The sequence below is a fragment of the Trachypithecus francoisi genome, unplaced genomic scaffold (assembly GCF_009764315.1).
Source record: "Trachypithecus francoisi isolate TF-2019V2 unplaced genomic scaffold, Tfra_2.0 Lachesis_group4, whole genome shotgun sequence".
Lineage (NCBI taxonomy): Eukaryota > Metazoa > Chordata > Mammalia > Primates > Cercopithecidae > Trachypithecus > Trachypithecus francoisi.
In genome coordinates this window covers 7,371,260-7,377,259 of record NW_022681469.1, presented here as the reverse complement: position 1 = coordinate 7,377,259, position 6,000 = coordinate 7,371,260, and the positions used below count along the sequence as shown (strand labels likewise).

The 6,000-nt window shown below is 48.8% G+C and overlaps 1 protein-coding gene across 1 annotated transcript in view; it reads left to right on the top strand.

Moving 5' to 3' along the window:
- The first annotated feature begins 1,485 nt into the window (after nt 1–1,485).
- Nucleotides 1,486–6,000, top strand: part of GALNT11 (polypeptide N-acetylgalactosaminyltransferase 11) — an 83,772-nt gene continuing 79,257 nt past the window's right edge. The window contains exon 1 of the mRNA XM_033191780.1: nt 1,486–1,666. The gene's annotated coding sequence lies outside the window, so the exon portion shown is untranslated. The remainder of the gene's footprint in view (nt 1,667–6,000) is intronic.

Sequence of the window (6,000 nt, the reverse complement as noted above, 5' to 3'; positions counted from 1 at the left end):
CACCTCGCCCGGCTAGTTTTTTGTATTTTCTTAGTAGAGACGGGGTTTCACCATGTTAGCCAGGATGGTCTCGATCTCCTGACCTCGTGATCCGCCCGTCTCGGCCTCCCAAAGTGCTGGGATTACAGGCTTGAGCCACCGCGCCCGGCCTTGTTATACACTTTTAAATATACCCAGTAGACTTTGCTGTAGTTTGCCTGCCATTGCTGTGAATAGTTTCTGAGGGAGGTCCCAGCAGGATTGATCCCCAGTGAGGCTTATTTGATATTATACTATGTATATTTTACATGAGCTGCAACCATTGAAGGAAACTGGGCAAAGATACATGTGTGCCCTCTGCACTGCCCTTGCAAGAGAAACCCGCACCTGAAATATCTGTCAATTTCCAGTCAAGACACAAACATGGTACAAGGGGTCAAAAGCATTCAACTTGGCACCCAGCAGCAGTTCTCTTTGGCTGAGGGGAGTGGCCACAGGACTCAGCTGGGGGCCATCAGCTGCCTACACACCCAACAATTGGAGAAATGAGTCCTCAGTCCTTAAGGGGAAACCTGGGTGGCACAACATGGCACCACCTACACTCTGACAACCCCATGGGGTATTTGGCAGGGCCCGTTAATGCAGTGGAAGATGGGCTGGAGAATGTGGTTAGCTCAATTCAGCTCAAGAAGGCCACTACTTTGGCTCAGGTGCTGCTGTTTAATTTATAGGGGATGTAGAAGTTCCTCCATTGCTACACGTGTACCCCATCAGACTTGAATTGTGAAGCAATGAGTTATTTTAAAAAGTTTAAAAATACTCTTAACCAAGTGGGGTTTATTTCAGAAATGCAAATAAGATTAACATTAAGATATTCTTCAATATAACTTGGCATTATTGGCCACAGATGAATGCCTACACCATTTTTCTTAAAAATTGCCAAATTCCCCTTTACGAGATTTGTATACTCTTATCACCAATGTATGAGTGTTTTTTTCACAACTTCTCTCTTTATATTTTAATCAACATTTTCTTCTATCACAAGTGACATTTAACGTCTTTTAGTATGTTTAAGGGCATTTGTCTTTTTTTTCACTTGGTGTCTCGCTGTATTCCCAGGCTGGAGGGCAGTGGCTACTCATAGGCGCGATCCCACTACCGAGCAGCACAGGAGTTTTGCCCTGCTCGGTTTCCGAGCTGGGTCGGTTTCCCCCTCCTTGGGGAAGCTGGTGGTTCCTGCTCCCGGGAGGTCACCACACCGATGCGGAACCCGGTGTCGCCGCGCAATGGGCACAGCGCATACAGCGCAGAGCTCCCGGGCTCAAGCGCTGCTCCCGCCTCAGCCTCCGGAGTAGCCGAGGCCACAGGCAGCGCATTTGTCATTAATGGAGTCTTTTGAGACCCCGGGTGACAGACAACAGGACCTAGGCCACGCGCGGCACGGCTGCGCGAACGCTCGGTACGACTCAGCGGGCGGCGGCCGGTGACGTCACCACGGAGCAGGGGCGGGGTCGCCTGACGCGAGGAGGCGCGGCCGCCAGTGCGCCCGGCGCGTGCGCGACGCCTGGCTGCTCGGGCCCGGGGTAGTTCAGCCCGCCGCCGCTCTTGCGGGTCGGACTGGGGCTGGCGGGAGAGATGCCGCAGCCCGAGTTCCGGAAGGCGGCGATCCTGGGCTGCGGGCAAGGCGGTGAGTACCCGCTCGGCGGCGCCCTCCCTCGCACGGCCTCCCCGCGCCCCTCAGCACCTCGAGAGCTGCGGCGGCGGCGCGCGGGGCCTGGGCAGGCTGAGGGCGGCCCCGGGGCAGCGCCTGGCTCCCCGCGGGTCAGGGGCTCCCGCACGCTCCCTGGGCGAGGCTGGTTCCTCGAGGAGACGCCGCTGCCCCCGCGCCTCCCCCGGCGTCTCCTCAGGCGGGTCCGCGGGCGTGGGGAGCGAGAGCCAGGGCGCGGGCCTGGTTTTCGGGCATTTCGGACGGAGGCACACCTGATCTGCAGCCTCCCCCAGCATTCCCTAAAATGAAGTCCAGAGCAGTGTTGTCCACTTTTTAAAATTAAAAGTGCCCAGAAATAGAACGTTTCACACATACACAAAACTAGGGAGAATAGTGTGAAAGGAAAATGAATCTCGGGACCCCAGATCGCTAAGTCAAAGTCAAGCTGGGAACTGCGTCAGGCAAACCTGCTCCCTTTTTATTCCTAAGACAGCTGCAAAGATAAAAAGCCATACAGCTCCCTCACCGTTTGCCCAGGAGGAAGTTGGCTGTGGGCCTCCACATCTTGACCCTGAAACAGTTGCGTCGAATTTCACCCTGGCAGTGGAAAGGGACAGCTTGTCTTCGCAGGGGAGGGACAGGGACAGACCTCCAGTCATCCCTCTGCTCACCTGAGACAAATGCACGTCTGATGGCTTCACCTGCCGTGTATTTATGTAAAAATGCAGGTTTACTGAGCCAGACTAAGGCACAAGGAACTATTCCTCTGCCCGCCCCGTCGGGTAAATTGTGTATTCGGTAAAAGGCAGAGCAGAGGCTCGAAAGAATGCAGCCGTTTGTCTATCTGCCCGTGACCTGGAAGCCCCCACTTCGAGTTGTCCCGCTTTGCCCGCCCGAAGCAGGCTATACTTGTGTTTGATTGAAGTCTCAAAATGTTCCCCTAAAATGTATAAAACTAGGCTGTGCCCCCACCACTGTGGGGACATGTTCCTGGGATCTCCTGAGGGCGGTATCATGGGCCATACGCGCTCATATTTGGCTCAGAATAAATCTCTCTAAAAAATTGGTTTTTAATTTTTGTGGGTACATAGTGGGCGTATGTATTTATAGGTACATGAGGTATTTGATATGGCGGAGAATGCCCAATAATCACATCAGAGTAAGCGGGATATCCATCCCCTGAAGCATTTATCCTTTGTTAGTGGTGCAGACGACCTGCCAGGCTCTTGTGTTGGTTGGAACCCGACAACTTGCCAACAACCCCGACACCAGGAGGCGGTGTGGAGCAACAGGCTGTTTTAACAAGCGCCTGGGGGCAGACGGGTTTAGGCCTAAAATGGCGTCAGCCCCAAGTGAGGACGTGGAAGGGGTTTTATAGTCCTCTGTAAACAGAAGTGCCTCAGTCTGATGTGGCTGCTGCATAGTACACGCTGGCCTCCCTCTGGATCTTCAGGGCGTATGTGTCTTCCCCCCACCTCTCTTCCTGCTTCTGTTAACTTGCTGACAGCGCGCTGCTGGCGCAAGTGTCCTTGCACCTTGGGACTGGGCTTGAGGAGGGAGGAATTATTCATTCCCTTAAGCTTTCAGGCTTGGGGGAAAATCTTTAACAACCCAGTGATACTCTTTTAAGGTTACTTTAAAATGTCCAATAAAGTATTGTTGACTGTAGTCATGCTGTTGTCCTATCAAATACTAGATCTTATGCATTCTATGTAACTGTATTTTTGTATACATTAACTGCCTCTCCCCTCACTCCCTTCTCAAAATCTGGTAACCATCATCTAGTCTCTCCATGAGTTCAATTGTTTTAATTTTTAGCTTCCACAAATAAGTGACAACAGGCAAAGTTGGTCATTCTGTGTGCCTGGCTTATTTCACTTAACATAATGACTTCCAGTTCTATCCCTGTTGTTGCAAATGATGGGATCTCATTCTTTTTTATGGCTGAATAGTACTCCATTGTGTATATGTATCATCATGTTTTCTTTATCCATTCATCTGTTGATGGACATTTAGGTTGCTTCCAAATCTTGGCTATCGTGAACAGTGCTGCAACAAACATGAGACTGCAGACCTCTGTGGTATACTGATTTCCATAGGGTATATACCTATGAGTGGGATTGCTGAATCATGTGGTAGCTCTATTTTTAGTTTTTGGGGAACCTCCAAACTGGTCTCCATAGTGCTTGTACTAATTTACATTCCCACCTATGGTGTATGAGGAATCCCTTTTCTCCACATCCTCACCATCATTCATTATTGCCTGTCTTTTGGATATAAGCCATTTTAACTGGGGTGAGATGATATCTCGTTGTAGTTTTGTTCTGCATTTCTCTGATCAGTGATGTCGAGCACCTTTTCATATGCCTGTTTGCTATTTGTATGTCTTATTTTGAGAACTGTCTGTTCAGATGTTTTGCTCATTTTTAAATAGGATTATTAGATTTTTTCCTATAGAGTTGTTTTAGCTTCTTGTATGTTCTGGTTATTCATCCCTTGCCAGATGGATAGTTTGCAAATACTTTCTCCTGATCTGTGGGTTGTCTCTTCACTTTGTTGTTGCCTTTGTTGTGTAGAAGCTTTTTAACTTGATGTGATACCATTTGTCCATGTATGCTTTGGTGGGGTATTACTACAGAAATCTTTGCCCAGTTCAATGTCCTGTAGATTTTCTCCAGTGTTTTCTTTTAGCAGTTTCATAGCTTGAGGTCTTAAGTCTTTTAATCTATTTTAATTTGATTTTTGTGTATAGCGACATTACGGGGTGGGATTGGGGGATTGTCCTTGCTCCCAGAGCTCCCAAAACGGGCCGCTTGCAAGATGGTGGCAAGCCTCCTGTTCTCTGACCTGGGGTTCTTGGCCTCATGGATTCCAAGGAATGGAATCTTGGGCCATGCGGTATTATAGCTCTGATAGAAGCCTTGGGTCATGGAAGAGAACCGTGGAACCCAGTGACTAGTGTTCAGCTTGATTAGGACGAACCCGGGCACTTAGCCGTGCAGGAACAATGGCAAGCCTTTAGCCTGACTGGGAGCAGCAGTGGGAGCCTCGCTGGATCAGGAGCACAGCAGACACCCTGCCGGATCTGGAGGGATGGAAGTCAGTGGCGGGTCTGAGACAGTGGCAAACAGCAGTGGTGAATGGCCAGCAAAAAGCTCAGCTTGAGCTGTAACAAACACGGACCAGAAGAGAGTGCAGTTGCAAGATTTAATAGAGTGAAAACAGAGCTTCCATACAAAGGGAGGGGACCCAAAGACGGTAGCCATTGCTGGCTCGAATGCCTGGGTTTAGAGCCCAATCATTGTCCCTCCCGCTGTGCTCTCAGACAATAGATGATTGGCTATTTCTTTACCTCCTGTTTTTGCCTATTAGCATTTTAGTGAGCTCTCTTTACTACCTGATTGATCTGGTGTGAGCTAAGCTGTAAGCCCGGTGTTTAAAGGTGGATGCGGTCACCTTCCCAGCTAGGCTTAGGGATTCTTGGTCGGCCTAGGAAATCCAGCTAGTCCTGTCTCTCAGCGAGAGATAGGGGTCTAGTTTCATTCTTCTGCATATGGATCTCCAGTTGTCCCAGCACCATTTATTGAAGAGACTCTCCTTTTCCCAGTGTATGTTCTTGGCTCCTTTGTCAAAAATGAGTTCACTGTAGATGTATGGATTTGTTTCTGGGTTCTCCATTCTGTTTCATTGGTCTGTGTGTCTGTTTTTATGCTGATGCCATGCTATTTTGGTTACTGTAGCTCTTTAGTATAATTTGAAGTTGTAATTTGGAGTTAGATAATGTGAAGTTAGGTAATGTAATTCCTTCAGTTTTGTTGTATTTGCTCAGATAGCCTAGGCTATTCCGGGTCTTTTGTCATTCCATGTAGGTTTTAGGATTGTTTTTTCTATTTCTGTGAAGAATGTCATTGGTATTTTGATAGGGATTGCATTGAATCTGTAGGTTGCTTTGGGTGGTATGAACATTTTAACAGTATTGATTCTTCCAGTTGGTGAATGTGGAACATCTTTCCTTTTGTGTGTACATGTCTTCAATTTTGTTTAGAAAAATTTTTTTTTAAGATGGAGTCTTGCCTTGTCACCAAGGTTGGAGTGCACTGGTGTGATCTTGGCTCACTGCAACCTCCACCTCCTGGGTTCAAGTGATTCTCCTGCCTCATCTTCCCAAGTAGCTGGGATTACAGGTGCCCGCCACCACACCCAGCTAATTTTTGTAATTTTAGTAGAGATGGGGGTCTCGCCATGTTGGCCAGGCTGGTCTCAAACTCCTGACCTCAGGTGAGCTGACTGCCTCAGCCTCCCAAAGTGCTTGG